Source organism: Schistosoma mansoni, chromosome 4, assembly GCF_000237925.1.
Source record: "Schistosoma mansoni strain Puerto Rico chromosome 4, complete genome".
NCBI classification, from domain to species: Eukaryota; Metazoa; Platyhelminthes; class Trematoda; order Strigeidida; family Schistosomatidae; genus Schistosoma; species Schistosoma mansoni.
The window spans coordinates 2,861,610-2,879,188 of NC_031498.1; the positions used below are offsets into that span (position 1 = coordinate 2,861,610).

The window sequence follows — 17,579 nt, forward strand, 5'->3', positions numbered from 1 at the left end:
ATTCGCTGACATTTTACAAATATATTATTCCTATGTAATTTTCGTAAGTAATTGTAATGTATACTTCATAGGAGTTTTCTATAAAAATATCATTACAAGTCTTAAATTTTTCGATATAGCACGAAAATATAACCATTACGTAAGTTGATTGGAATAACAATTGATGTATTTTTTTCCACTAATTTAATCGATCATTCATTATGGCTATGTAACCCTTAAACTATAACTAAATTTCTGTTTGAATTCATTTAGTATTGTTTGTTTGAATCTTCCCATTGATGCTTAGGACTGCAACTGATCAGTCTCATATTGACATATATGCATACTGTGCGTATTGCCTCGATATAGCCTTAATTCACAAGCATTATAAGCAAAGATGGATAGTGGCTAGCAATGGAATTCAGGATGCGCCTTTCGTCCTATTTTGGACTCGTCAACTGGATATACCTGCATCTCCGAGTTGATGTTCACTCTGGGACTCTAACTCAATGCCTTTCGCTTCACCCCATTGCATAAGCAAATGGCTATCTGGACTCAGTAGCTGAGTAGATAACGCGATGGCATTTGAAGCGGAAGGTACTGGGTTCGAGTCCCAGAGTGAACATCAACTCAGAGATGCAGGTACATCTAGCGGACGAGTCCCGTATAGGACGGAACGCGCTTCCTCGATTCCACTGCTAGCCACTATCCCTCTTTGCTTAAATTTCTGTTTATTTTGACAATTCAATCAATACTCTTTATTGAACATTGAATCGACATAAGATTTAAAACTGAAACTTTCTATTTTTTGTGTCACTAGGGGAAAAATGTAGTGTTTGATCTTAACTCATAAAGTTTTCTAGTATTTTCTATTTCACAATTGTTTGATCCATCTGTCCAGTTATTTGTTTATTTTTCATTTATCCATTATACACATTCCAAATACAACAAATAAATAAAACAATTACATCCTTGACTTATTGACTAAGAAAAAATGTTTGGCTATTTCATGTTTATTGTAGGTTTCCACAAAAATAACAAAAAACATCTGTTCTAGTGTAAGTAATAAATAAAACAATAGAATTCACAAACAAAAAAGTAAATGAATGTTTATTTTTGATAATCGTCAGATAGATTATTAATAATATTCCATGGTTCGTTAGATTGGATGTGTAAGTATATGCAAAATTAAACATTACGAAGTGATCTAAGTAAAACAATTATTGAAAACCAGGAGGTAATGTACAGCTGTTTTGTCCTAGCATGAGACTTCTCTGTAGTATACATTTGTAATCTCATCGAGAGATGAACCCAGAAATCTAGGGTACTGAGGCGCATGCTTAACCTCTAGACCATTTAAGAAGCAGCCGATGGTTTACATGTTTAACTTTAATCAATTCACGTTATTTAAGCAACTGTATCCCATTATCATTGGTCGGTAACTGCATTATAGTCGATGTGGTTGGACTCCATCAACAACATCGTTTGCTCAATAACGCGAACTGGACAGAGCTGAATATGTAAACCATTCAATCATGAGTCAATACTCTAGGGGTTAAGCACTCACAATGAAACTTGAAGGTTCTGAGTCTGGTCTGCGGTGATGGGGTTGCGAATATTCACCATGAAGTTGTCTTAGACGAGGACGAAACAGCTGTCTAGTACTTCTTAGTTTTCGATTATTGTCTGATTAAATTAATAAGATTCAGGTGTCTTCAAAAATCCCCTGCAGTACACATTCAAAATTCTTTCACAAAAGTTACAAGAATATTACTGATCACATTATTTTAAGTCAGTCCACATAGATGGGTATACTTCTTCAGTAAGAATATAATTTTGCTAGTAAATGAGAATTGAGTATAAATGATATCAAATATAAACTGCTGATTATAACATGTTGCATTGTTTGTAAAGAAAATATTAACTTGGAACAATTTCTTATTATAATAATAAAGATTCGGACTATGAAGAAAAGAACGTACAAAAGTATACGAATTTAGTTTTAAGAAATATAGACTGATATATAGCACTTTGAATTTTAAAATAATGATTTACTAATCTATCTATTCAAGATCAAAACCGAAGGTCCCGAGTTCGAGTCCCGCGTGCATGATTGAGGGTGAGAACTACTGAAGAGTCACATACCAGGATAAAACGGACGTTCAATGCCTTTAGGTTTTCGATGGTAGTCTAGTTTGGATTGACTCGCAAATTTACTCCTAAACGTTACTAGAACTTGATTTAATCAACGTTAAGATTATAATCTCAATAATTTATCATATTATTTCGAGTTAAAAGCTATCGACAACTGAACGTAAAAAGAAGCCATATTTTATTTTTAAATATACGAATTAACTAACTTAATAAAGATGAGCTCTACATTTGAACACAGAGATTTATCTTTGGTTTTTCCAGAAAATAAAAAGAAACATCTACATATTCTACCAATCAAAAGATTCGTGAAATCTTCAATCAAACAATAAATACATGGAGAATTTTCAGAATATTTTGAGAAATATATAAGTTCAGATGTGATTTATCAGGTAGGAAAAACGGAACATGTCTAAAACTGTAGTGTTATCTCATCTATTTAAATTATACTTTCAGAGTCAAAATGTCAGTAAGATTGGTATGCTAATTCATAAACCTATACCATAACTTTCCTGACTGAAAATTTTATCAATGAAAACATGACGAGCTGTAATAAATTAAAGCTTATAGATAAGAAAAAGAGAATTCAGCGAAGAAAATCTTTTCTTTTCGACGAAATTATTTACTTAAGCTGTACATTCGTATTTATAGTGATTATAAAAAATATATGTCTACAGGAAGTTTGGAAACATTACATTATAAATTGATTCGACAATAAATATAACAAATGAGGTTACGTACTAATCAAGGGGTAAGGAAGAAAATAATTTATGGGTCAGATAATAGTCCAATTGACAGATATGAAGAAAAAGCGACAAACACAAAGGTCATAATAATAGACTGAATAATAAACAAGAAAACTTGTGTAAGGTAATAATAATAATAATGACTGATTAGAGTTTAAAATGTAAAACAATAATTAAAAAAACAAAAAACCTATAACAATCAAACAAAAGTGCAGAAAAGAAAAAAGAAAAAAAAACAACCAGAAACATACCGAATAAGGGAATTAGGGACAAGGAAGAGTGATAGGTTGGACAAATAGTTTCCGCACACAAAGTTCAGGCTTGAGTTCATGGATTGCCAATGCCTCAGCGGTGCATAAACCATTGAATCCAACCCCCTTTGATTCGGTTCCTTTGACTCTATAGATCACTTTAAAAGACGAGTCTTTTGGAGTGATATGTCCAGTATTACACTTCATTACTACCTTTAAATATCTTCATTTTAAACATACAAAAGTTGTCCACAATCTCAATTACTGTATTCGTTAACGTAAAATTGTTTTCTTCCCTAATCTGTTCAATTAAGCATATATAAATCACAACTTCATTAACCAAAAGATGTACAACTGTATTGATAGTAATCATTCTACTATTCTTTTTTTAAAAATTATAGTTTAGATCGTTTGTAGCTGATCTTAAATTATAGTAGTGAATTAATTTTCTTATTCTATAAATTTCATTTCTATTTCTTTGTTCAAATATATTGGCATAAACAATTGGCATTCACATGAATAATTAATGTAAACTAATGATTAAGTTAACTTTTTCACTATCACACTTAATCATTGAATGATTTTTCATCAGTTTCTGGATTTTTATTTATTTTTTGTTGTTGTTGTTGTCTAAGTCACTTAATTGATTGTCTTCCTTTTTTTCCTTAGTGAATTACAAATTACTTTAGGAAATCTTGTTTTAATTTTAATTCAATTAAGGAATTAATTTTATTGTTCACAATTAGAAAAAAATGATCATTCATTTTTAATTTTGTAATTAATAAGTTGAAAGCGTGAGTCAATTGAAAATAAGACCACCATGGAAAACCTGGAAACACTGGATGGCCGTTTCGTCCTATTATGGGACTCCTCAGCAGTGCGCATCCACGAACCCGCTCTCGCGTTTTCCATGGTGGTCTAGCTTCAATTGACTCACGCTTTCAACTATGAAAAATACTAAATCTCCACAAAACCCCTTCTGATAATTAATATAATCATGTGCTCACTAGTGACTTCGAGAAGTATTTCTAGAAGCTTTAGTGAGAAGCAGTGACCAGTGGAGTTCAAAACTACGTCTGTTGTGAGATAGGAACTCACTGCAGACAATTGGTGAATGGTTGCTCAACTTCGTGGATCAGTTGAAGTTAGACATTAACACCATTGGATGCCAGCTCAGTGGTCTATCGGTTAAGGGCTTCGGCTCGAGACTGGTAGGTCCTGAGTTCGAATCTCACGAGAGTGGGTTCGTGGATGCGCACTGCTGAGGAGTCCCATAATAGGACGAGTTGGCCGTACAGTGTTTCCAGGTTTTCCATGGTGGTCTAGCTTCAATTGACTCATGCTTTCAACTATGAAAAATACTAAATCTCCACAAAACCCCTTCTGATAATTAATTAATAAGTGTTGAAATAAAATTGATTTGTAGCATGGGGATTGATTCTAATCAATATATCCACTTGGAGAATATCAGTAAAAGATTGATATCATGTGTTTTTTATAGTTGAATTCATGAGTTAATTGAAGCTAGACCACTATGGAAAAATCTGGAAGCACTGGACAGCCGTTTCATCCTATTGTGGGACTCCTCAGAAGCGCGGATCCACGATCTTGCCTCGCGAGATTTGAACTCAGGACCACTAGATCACTGAGCCGGAATCCAATGTTGTTTTCTTTAGTAAATCTATCTATTTGATTTGCGAATATTGAACAATATTCTATATTTAGATGAGTAGTTAATTTGTTAGTTATTGCACAAGTATTTTATAATAACTACAAGTGAAAAAGTGATTAACCAATACAAAGTTATTGTCTATTATAAACCGTACTATAAAATATTGAATAACAAACTATAATGTGTAATTGTTTCTCCAGAATGACAGTAAATGTAGATGAAATTTTGACGTACGCGGATTCATCAAGTAAACGGTCGACTAGAAAATATATATTGAATGATTTAGTGTGTCAATATTTAAATAAATGTGATAAATTCATAGGGAGAAGTGGATAAATACGAATTTCTTGACATATTCACCGTTCAACAGCATGGCGACTTAACACCGCCTATTTGTTAAAAAAACGTTATACTGAATAAAAGGGAAGAGACCTATATGCACTAAGCCTGGTACGCCTAATTCTTCTGATGCTGATATTCTATCTGGTTTCTAAACTTGCTGAAAAAAGTCAAGATGTTGAGACTTCACTGTCAAGACAAGTTCAGCTACAGAAACTAAACGGTATTCATGTGGTTACTTGTGACTGTAGAATGACCAAATGTTTTAGGTGCAGTTTTGTTCTCTGAGCTGGATGGTTTAGTCGTAGTGCGTTCATTGTTCTTCTGAACAACATAATCGGTACAAACTTCAGGTCTCATAGAAACTGGTGATTTATGATTAAAAGGAGAATTTATTAACAGTGAAAGAATAATACGAAAGCATTTACTCTACATACATTTATTTTTGTTTCAGTTCTTTGCAAATCAACTGAGCAATTTCATGATATTTCTGCTTGAAAAGGAACTGATATCAATTTACTTGCAAGCATGACCTGCAAACCTGTTCTGGTATAATATGAAGTTTTCTTTATTGTTATTTATAGTGCTGAGGTCATCATTGTTGGCATATTTTGTACACTTTATCGCAATAAAACACAAACTTATGAAATATGAAAGGTTAGAAATTTCAGAAATATCCACAATTAAATAACAGTTAACTAGAATGAAAGTGAAATTCCTTTAAAAAGGGGGCATTTCGTTAACATATATGTTAGTTTGAAATATCTAGTATTATTTTCTTAGTAAGGGTTCATCTCCTATGTCTTCTGATATGATGTATTGTGTTCTTCATTTTTCAACACAGTTTTCCAGTTTCTTTTGGATGTACTTCTTTTAAAGACAGGAGCTCATCGCAACAGGAACTGCATTTTTGAGCAGGAAATTTTTGACCTTTCATTCCATTACTTTCAAAATAATAACATAAATAATATTATGTAATCGTACTTTGTTTCACTGATAAGAACTAAACTATGTTAGGCTGAATTTCCTATAAGATAATATAAAAACATCTTGTAAACATGGTATCAGTTAATACTATAGAAGTTTCGGGAAGTTACTGAATTTCATTGCCAACACTATAAACTAATTCTATTTACATAACCATTAATGACGAGAAAACCGTAGTTAGTCATTTGGTCTCGTTGTGAAACTCTTCAGTAGTGAAGATTGGAGACTCCAGAAGGCATCGGACCTAAGACCCACAGGGCCTTTGGCCTGATGACCAAAATAGGACATGTGGATCATCATTTGCTGACTCAGTGGTCTACAGTCAATGAATTCACTGCGATACCCGGTGGTCTTATGTTCGGCCTCCAAAAGAGTTGTGAATGCATACTGATAGAGTCCCAACCTAGGACGAAACAACCATCTTGTCTTTCAGTATTTGAGTAACTTTGATCGCTTGGTGATACAAACTATAATATTAATTCAATAAGTATATAACTGTTCATTAAACTCCATGTTTATAGTGAGTAAATCTAATCAATACGGTGTCTTCACTACAATAAAATAGTTTCGTCAGGTACAAATAAACCACATTAGACAAATAATTTGGTTTCATTCTATAGCTCTTACTAAATATAAATTAAAGTCTGATATCTCAAGTGAAATTTTCATACAATTGTATGCTTGTAAGTATCATTTGCAATTGTTTGTCTGTATGCATTTGATAAAGTAAATGGCATGGGAATTAAACTGACCACAAAAATGATGAATTATGGGAAAAAATGAACTTGACTTTTTCGGGTAAATATTATACATAGTGTATTTAAAAAAATGCTTTGATCAATAAATTTAGTAAAAAAAAACTGTGAAAATTCTGGAAAAATTAAGCAACTACTAAAACTTATCAATGAATTTTATTAAATTTTTAAAACCTTCGCTTAGTTTATTTCCTTTTCTAAAGATAACCAAATGAATCTTCTATCTACATGTTAAAGTAATACGTGAAATGCAAGATTTTCGAAACGAGATGGATTCAGGTATACGAATTCATTTTCCACTAGTAAACAGTGTCATATTTTCACACCATAATACTGATCAAACTTTGTTGATTAGATTGTAGCATATTCATTAGGCTTCTAGACTAGACAATGGTGCATCGGCCTCATGACTTCTGAAGGAACTCAGCTTTCATCACGAGACGTCATAATTATTCCTTCAACTCACAGGGCAGAGTTTAAATGGTTTGAATAATTTTTTCTGGTTAGCATTTTTGTAGCGAGTTGGTTTTCTACAGGATGGGGTCGCTAACCCCAACCCTCCTCCTTTACCCAGGCTTGGGACCGGCAGTAACCCCCGGAGGAGCTACAGGCGGAGTTAGACTAAACGATGCCATGTATATTATTTGGTGTTATTTAGTTGAAGGCTATCGGTAAGAGTCTCGGAACACCGGTTTTATGAAAGTTAGAATTCATTTACAAGGATTATTTGAAATGCCAAAGGAAATGAGGAACATCTTAAATTCAAACCTGTCTCATCTTGTATCATCAAAAGATACGTCTTCATTGATCTAATAAAGTCGTAGCTAAACTTTCATGAGACGGAGACATTTACACTGAGAGTAAGATAAAATCAATTTAGTGTTCTAAAATGTACAATCTGATTTTTATTTCAAAGAATTCTAATCGAGTTAACACAAGATGAAGTAATTTCCATAAAAATACCTATCAAGGAACCTATAAACAATGTATAGAGAATTATAAGTTCTTAACTATAATAATTACTTTTTTTTTTATAGAGTTGAGATCATGAGTCAGTTGAAGCTAGACCATCATGGAAAACCTGAAAGTATTGGACGGCCGTTTCGTCCTATTATAAAACTTCTCCTAAAATCTTCACAAAACCCTTTCTTATAAATAATTACTATTTTTGAGCGTATATACAGATATCAGACTAAAATAGTTTCAAATATAATAAATTATTTTATTTCTTATTTTATTAGCAGAAACTCTGTACTAAATATTAACAATTTACATTGATTCTATTAAATCTTTCTTTCATCATTAATAATACTATCCAATCATAATAAATTATTAATATATTAACATAAATCTGTTGACCCATTTACACATAGATATAGATAAATAGTCAAATATATTTACATTGTATACGAATAAAATAAAAAGACTGTTTTCTCTTACCATTTTATTTTAATTCAATAATCAATATTGATATAAGATAGAAAAATCAATAATTATCCAATGAGATATTGAATCAGTTCAATTATAAGATTTTTATTTGTTAAAATTAATATTTTTTTTTTTTTTAACCATAAATATTCCTAAAATTACAAATTAATAACTGGAACCTGAATTAGATGTGAAAAAATAAATTTAGAAATATTTGAGCATGTGTATTGTTTCATTATGGAAGAAAGTTTATTAATTTAAGTTTTTACAAATATTCAATTATATATTTGGTTAATATAAAATTAAACATTAGAAACTTCAAATACAAGAAGATGGTACTCAATAGTCATTTGCTTCAATATATCTTTATAAAGGTTTATTCATAGATATCAGTTATCCAAGAAATTATCAGAAAATGAAAAAAAACTCTGTGACTACTGTTGGCTAGTAATTCTTTTTATTGAACTGTGGTATATTATGAAAGTTTGCATACTTATGTGTTTATCTGATCTATTTGATAAAACTCATAAAGCTACTAATGTTTACATTTTTATATGGGTTCCTGGAGTTTAAAGATCACTTGTGACCATGTGTATATCCTTTGGTTTATATATATATATATATATATATATATATATATATATAAATTGAAGATGAACTTCCACTGTATTACTATCATCTATATTTGCTCACAGATCAGTATTCTTTAAGTGATAATCAGCATCATTCTGTGTCTTGTCGTAAAGTATAACATATCAATGAATCAATAGATCTCTGCTAGTGGTTAACGTAAGAAAAACATGATGGGAAATAAAACTTTATTTCAGTAACATTATAACTAGTATTACCCATCAATTAATATCTTATTTTTTAGAAAGGTGAAGCTATTACGTATCAAAATAATGAATTATTTATATGAAAACTGGTTAAAATAAATCAATAAATATTGCTTGTGATTATTAATAACTGACTAAACCGATCACTAAGTTAAAATCGTTTGTAAACACCATATCCAAAAAATATCCATAAGTTTATTTTTGACTATGTATTTGTCAATATTAACTATTTAAGGCATCAAGGAAGCTCTCATTATACCCTCTTTCAAACAACTAAGTTAATTAAAAGCCTTCAAATGATCTATTATACCTTCAACTCAACTGAAGACATTGGTGAATGGTTGCTCAATTTCGTGGATTGGTTGAAGTTAGACATTAACACCGTTGGATACCAGCTCAGTGATCTAGTGGTTAAACGCTTGCGTGCGACACTGATAGGTCATGGGTTCGAATCTCGCGAGGCGATATCGTGGATGCACACTGCTGAGGAGTCCCATGCTAAGACGAAACGGCCGTCCAGTGCTTCCAGGTTTTCCTTGGTGGTCTAGCTTCAATTGACTCATGATCTCAGCTATAATAAAAATGTTTATTTCAATTACATCAAAGTAGCTTAAAATATAAAATTGTTGATCATACAAAAATCCTTCTTTTGACTAATTCAAGCCAGATATTGAAAAGAAATATTATTCATTTTTTAACAATAGAATATTCCCTTACAGATTATATTTACCTATAGTTACATCATTTGTTACATTCATCCTGTAATCAATTGATTACTATTTGTTATTCCATATACAAATAACCTATTTAATTCATTCATTAATTAATGTATGTAAATTAGAAAACAAGTGTATAATTAACTTATTTCTTATGTAATTAAGTTACTGTAATATTGAATGTCGTTCACTTTTTAGGTGCCAAAATTAAAAGAAAAAGAAACACATTGTATTTTTACATTTAGAATCATAGGGGGTTTTGTGTATATTTCAGTATTTTCATAGTTGAAAGCATTAGTCAATTGAAACCAAACCACCAGGGAAAACCTGGAAGCATTGGATGGCCGTTCCGTCACATTGTAGGACTCCTCAGCAGTGCACATCCACGATCCCGCCTGGTGAGATTTGAACTCAGGATCTACCAGTCTCGCGCCAGAGCACTTAACTGATAGACAACTAGGCCGGCCGGCATCCAACGGTGTTAATGTCTAACTTCAACCAATCCACGAAGTTTGAGAAACAGTTCACCAATTGTCTTCAGTGAGTTGATATCTCACAACATACCTGGTTGAACCCAACTGGTCTTTTTTTAGTTTAAAAATTGATCCATAAATGAACTGAGATGTATTTTTTCGTTCTTTTTAAATAATAACAGTAAAATAATGATATTTCTAAGTACACTTATTCACTTTTATTATAATGAATAGAATGGCGTTCTATTTTGAATGAAATAACTATTTCTCATATTCTAAATTTCAGGTACTTTCAATTATTTATTAAACCATGAACTTTTAACATTTTTTTCTGTAGTGGAAATGTTAAGAAGACCTATTTTTGTGTTGCCCTCATTTATAGTAATCGATTTTATGGTATCATGTTAATGGATCTGTTGATAATGTGCTATTTTAAATATAAATTAATGAACGAAAAAAGAAAAACCGCTTATAACAACATAATAAAATAAATTCACTTGGTATTGTTGTTTGGTTGAATCTTCCCATTGACGTTCAGGACTGCAATGGATCAGTCTCTTATTGGTATGCACATATGGCCAATAAGAGACCGACCAATTGCAATCCTAAACGTCAATGGGAAGATTCAATCAAACAAGTGGCGATCAGGACTCAGTATCTAAATGGGTAACGCGATGACGTTTGAAACGAATGGTACTGGGTTCGAGCCCCAGAGTGACCATCAGCTCTGAGATGCAAGTACATACGGATGACGAGTCTCAAATTGGACGAAACGCGCGTCCTAGATTCCACTGCTAGCCACTAACCATCTTTGTTTATAACACAATAAAATAGTTTTGATAAATGGAAATGCATAGTATTTCAATGCATACTATTAATGAATTAAACAGTCAAATAAACCATTAGTTCCAGGCTTCTAATTTGTTTTATAACAAAATTTGTTGCCGTTTAAATTGATTAATCAATTAAATTACATTAGACAAATGTAAATAATCAATATGAAAAGAAAATAATTTTAGGAATTCGGCATAAAATTTTAAAAATTAAGACTGTTCATCATTTATCTATGAATAATCCTTTTCATCATGGTTAGCGTCTTTTTAGTGAGTTAGTTTTCTACGGGATGGGATCGCTAAACCCATGCCCAAACCTCCTGCTTTACCCGGGCTTTTGACCGACAGTAACTCTAGAAGAGCTACAGGCGGAGTATTTTTCATCACAATGAACATCTATCACTTCTAAGACTAACTCTGTTGAATATTGAATTGGTTAATGTACTAACCGGAATCAACATTTACTTATATACATCTTCATGGTGATTCCTTAGATTCATTCGGTGAAAGGGTCTATTATGTAACGACTTTTTTGCGGGTATACAGAATGAAAGTATAAAAAATACATGTATTACTTAATCAACCTGATGTGAATTTTTATTTGAAATATTAATTATAAAAAAAATAAATTTTGTTTTCACCAGTTCAAATCAGATTTCCTAATTAATCACTACAATAATAATGAAGTAATTAATAGATACGTTGATATCTTACAAATACTTAGGTAAATCAGTATATATACATCTTACTTACTTACGCCTGTTACCCCTCGTGAGGGAGTATAGGCCGCACATCAGCATTCTCCATCCAACTCTGTCCCAAGCAACCTTTTCCAGTTCTTTCCAGTTAACATTCATCCTTTTCATATCTGCTTCTATTTCCCGGCGTAATGTGTTCTTTGGCCTTCCTCTTTTCCGCTTCCCTTCAGCAACACAACTTAAGGATTGCCTTGTAATGCACATTCGTGATTTCCTCAATGTATGTCCTATCCACTTCCAACGTCTTTTCCTAATTTCCTCTTCATCTGGAAGCTGGTTTGTCCCCTCCCATAAAACGCTGTTGCTGACTATTTTGCGTAAACAACTGTTTATAAGTACTTGTATTTGAGTAGAAGATTGATAAAGAGAGAACGGGAACGGGACGCAACTGGTATGAAAATGCATAAACAATAATAATCGGAGACTATAGAGTGATATTTGCAGAAGGAACGGTAAAGATTGAAGCAATTGATAGTTTGCAAGTTAACTGTTTACTTTATGGTTGTCAGATTTTAGTGATTGTCCCCACTCGTGATCTTGTTCACTACATTACTTGCTCACTTATTTACATTGATCATATGAATTATTTAATCTTCGAACATTTGTTGAACTCATGTTTATTTCTTTTTATTAAAATAAAGTATAACGATAAGTTGTTATAAATCACTATTAAACTTTATTTAGTTGCCTACGAGAAGAATTAATATGCAGTCTTTCATTGAGATAACTAAAAACATTATTATAATCATAAATTGATCATAGTTGAAAAACCATTAAAATCAAGAAGCACTGAAAAGTTGTTTCTTACAAGTATGGAATTCCTCATAAGTGCATATCCGTGACCACACCACAAAGATGAAACTTAGGAACTTAAGTCTCGAATAAGAACACTTGACCAATAAAAACACCTGAGTTAGTATCCAATGGATTTTATGTCTAAACTCAATCAATTCGTAACATCACGCAACTATCTTCCAATATACTTGATGGATAAATACTTTACATTCATCACGATTGAACTTCATACTAGAACGGTTTATCGCCTTCTAGTTTTTGATGGCTCTCTAAGATAATTCCGTGATAGTATCTATGCGATTTAAAAATCTTCGTGAACCCGTTTAGTAATTAGTCATCATGTACTCACCAATGACCAACCTGGATTGATAATTCTGGAGTCCTGATGAGGAACAGTCACCAACCGACAGGATAAGACTACTGTTGTGCGATGCTGAAAATTGATTGAAATAGGACATGTGTACCATTGAATGGCGGCCCAATGGTATGGGAGTTAAGAGTTCTAACGCGGCACTCAATGTTCTAGGTTTGACTACTGCACCGGGGTTGAGAATGCTCACTGCTTAGAAATCTCGTATTAAAAGGACACAGCTTAACAATGTTTCTTAGATTTCTGTAGTTGTTTATTTATGATTAGTTCGTGATGATAACTATAAGACTGAATATTTTTCCAAGACCCCCTATACTGATAACCTAATTATTTTGAAATGTTTTAAAACCTCTTTCAGTCTAAGCAATAATTTATTTTTTATTTTCATGGTGCACAAAGAAAGGACTTTGGTGGCGTGTCTTCTAAAATGAATATTCTACTACTGAAACTTTGAAGTTTCTTCTGAGCGATAATGCCAATACATAGTTTGTTTGAAAATGAACAACTATGCCTTTGAAAGAATCTAAGAAAAATTGAGAGAAGAGATAATCCATTCAATTATCAGTATCATATTATGTTTTACCAAGAGTTATGGCCCATTTTCGTTTTATTAATCCATATTAATGTCAAGCGTTTAGCGAAAATTATTGCGCAATTTCTTATTCGATAAGGTATTAATAACTGAAGATAGTTTTAAGAAGTTGGATTGGCGATCCATTAATTTACGTTTATTGGTTTATAAATAAGACTTTGTATAAATTATATAGTAACGAAATCAACCAGTTGAACAATCAAATGAAAAACGATTTCAGATAATTGGAAAGTTAAGACTAACAACAGGTAATCAAACCACATACTATAAGGCTATCTATCTGATATCATAGCTCATTCCCTTCCTCAACATAATGAAAAAAATCAGTATAGATTCTAACTGAAATCTCGTAGCCTTGAAAGTACAATGCCATTAGAAAGAGAGTTTATGTTCTAATGCTTACTTATTTTTTCATTATCACCATCAATTATAAGATATAGTTATATTTGTTTGACTACCTTAGACTAATTAAAGGAAATTCAATCAAAATCAAGAAACATCATTCAATTCAATCAGTCTTATTGTTATCTAAAATATTAGCTGTACGATGTTTCTCTGAATAATATTCTTACCCGTTATTGTACTGACATTTAATTTATGATTCTTTCTCTATTCATCGACAAAAGAATGGACTTAATTTCATCTGGTTGAATTTGTTTCTCAATTCTTTATCTTTAACTCCTTAAATAGACTAAGTGAAATAATTTGACGACATAACATTTGTGTTGGTACATTCAGAACTCGAGAACGCCTAAGGTATTTCACGTTTATCCTTGTTTATATTAAATGAACTATTCAGTTTTTGAGATTATTTTCTAAACAACTAAACAGTAGTCCCCTGAAGATACAAGATGAATTATGTTTGATGAGGAATTTATTTAACGAAAATACATATACAATCTTTGAGATGGTGGAGATTTGTAGCTCAGATGGATGATACAACCAAAATAAAGAGACAAACAATGACAGGTTTAAGGTCAACAAGAACCAATCAACATCGAGGTCGACAAAACAAGCTGTGAGGCATATGTGGAGAAATTCAAACACCACTTCTACCTGACGTTTGTATTGATAATGCCGTTCAGAAGAACAATGAAAGCTCCACGACAAAACCATTCAGCTCAGAGAAACAAAACCCATCAAAATATACAATCTTTTCTAATTCCTTAAGTTATCACGCTTAATATTGCTGTAAAAAATTAACTAAAATGAAAACTCTAATTTTTTGCCAAATTAACAGATCAAACATGCTCTTATGACGTGAATCGTAGTTATTTCAAATGAATTGATTGGTTGCTATTTACTTTTTACGAAAAATAGCTAAATCTATCTGAATAAGCTGAATATGAAGGTCTTTCAAGTTTTACTTGGAATGATAGGTTCCATTTCTATGAATAATCAGTTGTTCAACATTTATTCGACAGCTAAAATTTATGAACTTAAGATAATGATCAGAATAATAATTCGGATTAAATAACATCGAAATCTATCAACTGTCACTTATTCTAATCTTAAGAGGTTATATATTCCCGCGAATGATGTTAAGGACTGCTATTTGTCACTTGCTGTCGGCTTATGTATATATGTATGAATTACCTCAATATTCACTTTTAGTCACAAGATTTAGTGAAGTTGAATATTGGTAGACATGGTGATTGAGAACATTTGTTTTATACTATTTTGACCCCAACTTTACTAAAAACTGGTAACGAAATGACAACATCAAAGGAATCCTCTCAGGATTAACATATGTCAATATGGACTGATCAACTTTAGTCTTTGACAGGAACAACAAGAAGATAAATATCCTGACAAATAAACTTTGCATCCAGTTAGTAAGCTCATAGGTATGTAGACTCAATAGCATAGTGAACAATGCTACGGTATTTAAAAAGAAAGGCATGAGGCTCAAGTCTCAGCGTGAAAATTAACAAAGAGATACAGGTATATCTAGCTGATGAGTCCAAAATAGGATACAACACGTGTCCTCCATCCCACTGCTGTACACTGTTCAACTTTACTAAAAATATCAATTGTTCTTTAATAAACTTGATACATCAAGTCAACTAGATACACTTTTTCTTCACGTTTGGACAACATATGGAATTGTCTTTATGGAAACATTTGGTAACGAAAATTAATCATTTATCAAATTGTTTGCATCAATTTTATAAACAAAATCTTACATTAAAATAATTAGTGAATCAAACTAGCGTATTTTCATTTGCCTAACTAGTCTCTCATCTTTTTTCAAGGCAACAATCCTACCTAACTGAAATGATTTACTAATACTTTCTTGTTCCATATTTGTGTATCTCGGTATTTTTTTCATTAGAATTAAGTTACATCTTACCATTTTGTATCACCGATAAAGTAAATTAGAAAGTTTATGGGTTATTTTAAAGTTATTTCATTTCTATAGTTACATGGTTGGATGTATAAAATTCAATCATCACACAATCGGGATTTCTCATGTGAAAAATAACGAAGAATCATTGATCACTTGTTCTATCTGAAATGTAAAATAATCGATATTATCTTAATTCTCATCAGATCATACAAAGTCAATATTTTAATAAACTGAATGTTTGCATTGATTAATTGATTTATAACAAATCTCTTAGTTACTATCCATGTTGATTAATTACACAAAAGTTTCGTTTTATTCACCCATTACAGTTCTAAGTTTAAAAATCAAGTTTCACCGTTCTTTGGATTCTTTACCATATAGTGCAGTAATGTAAATACATTACTTAATATAGTCAATTTAGGTCACTGTATATGACTTTTTCGTTAAAGCTTGTTTTGTTCGTGAATCTATGCATATTTTTTTTCTATCAATTTGTAATATTCTAATTTGTTTGTTATTTAAAAATGCAGCTTTAATTTAAATATGAAAATATCTTAGCCTATTTGTCAAGTTTTAAGATGAAATCATGGAATTTCTTAAGTATCAAATGGCATTTCTCATACTTTTATTCATTTTGTGTATGTGAAATATATTTCTAGTGACTAAAACACACCAGAATTGTTAAGAGAAATGAACTGTAAGATTCTTTCTAACTTGAACATAATGCCTCCAACATAAGACTAAAAAATAGGTATTTAACTATTTTACTAGTCTATTGTAAGGTCTTCCTTGTTCAGATACTGATATACATATGTTTTGTGTGCTAGTCTAACCATCTATTTGAGTGAGAAGACAAGGAACAAATAGAAAGCTTTATTGTGGAACCTGAATTTAAGTACACCTGAAAACTTATATATATACCCTTCGGACTACTGAGACACATTTTAACCAACAGGGTACAACTATAAGTTGGTTTTGAGCTGGAATTTGCATATGAGCGTGATATATCTGACTGACCAAGCCTACCAGTTATATATCATTACATTTTCTCGTTATTCTCCAGAAATACGTTGGCACGAATGTTAATTAATTAATACTTTCAAATATGAAGTTTACGAATTCAACTCCCTACAATATCATGAACACAAACTTCTGAGAAGTCGTAAACCAGAGGGAAACATTTGTTTGACCATGAGTTAGCGGTGAAAACCAACTTAAATGTATATGAAACTCCAAAACTCCTAATGCTTAGAACAGCATCACAATTTCCGGTCAAACATTTATGTTTATTGAGGTAAAATATAGATGAATAATTGAGCTCCCACTTTCATTTACTAACTTATACGACAATGTAAGTATCATCACCAAGATTTAACTTGATAATTTCCAATAAATTGAACATTGGGTAGATTCTTATAAACAAAATTTATATATATGTATAATATATTTGACTTGATCAGATCTGTTTAGGATTGATCACACCTATTATTCTTTCTTTGTTCTATTGTATTATTTAAACTAGAATTCATTTTGATTTGATTATTTATT

The 17,579-nt window shown here is 31.5% G+C and overlaps 1 non-coding gene across 1 annotated transcript; it reads left to right on the forward strand.

The window, feature by feature from the left end:
• The first annotated feature begins 4,297 nt into the window (after window positions 1–4,297).
• Smp_tRNA_00354_Pseudo_CGA.1.1 lies at window positions 4,298–4,369 on the forward strand. The gene has a single exon. It is a non-coding gene (tRNA).
• Window positions 4,370–17,579: the final 13,210 nt, after the last annotated feature.